Raw genomic sequence first — 698 nt, forward strand, 5'->3', positions numbered from 1 at the left:
TTCTCAGATAAACCTTACCTAGACATATATTTCTTGATCTGCTATGTATAATTTGTCAGTAGGTTGTAGGAGTAATATGGTTCTCTCTGGTTTTCAAACTAGCTGGGCATTGTTTATCTCTCACATTGTCTCACCCCTCCATCATGGCTTTCCCATGGTGCCCCCATTTCCCCCTTTTCTCCCTTACTAATACCCTTCTCCTATGGTCCTACCTCTCTTGAGCTCCTTCTTTCCCTTTATCCTCTAGGTTCCTTGTATACACTCCCCCCCCTTAAAACTAACCCAATTTTTATCTATATCTCCCTTATTAAGGCCCATTTCCTACTGTTCTTCTCGCTCAGGTTAGTTCTTTTCCTTTACCTCCCTGTTTCCTTTTCATTATCTTGGTTCCTGTACTTATGTCTGATTGTGTTATTTATCAGAGTCTGGTTCTAGGATCCACATATGAGGGAGAACATATGTTGAATTTTTTTCTGAGTCTGTGTTACTTCACTTAGTATAACAGTTTCTAGTTCCATCCATTTACCTGCAAATTTCATGATTCCATCTTACTTTACTGCTGAGTAAAACTCCACTCTATAAATGAACCACATTATCATTATCCACTCATCGATTGAGGGACACCTAGGTTGCTTCCATCTCTTAGCTATTGTGAAAAGAGCAGCAACAAACATGGATGTACAAGTGTCTCTGCAACA

Source organism: Nannospalax galili, unplaced genomic scaffold (assembly GCF_000622305.1).
Source record: "Nannospalax galili isolate Female #2095 unplaced genomic scaffold, S.galili_v1.0 scaffold252, whole genome shotgun sequence".
NCBI lineage: Eukaryota > Metazoa > Chordata > Mammalia > Rodentia > Spalacidae > Nannospalax > Nannospalax galili.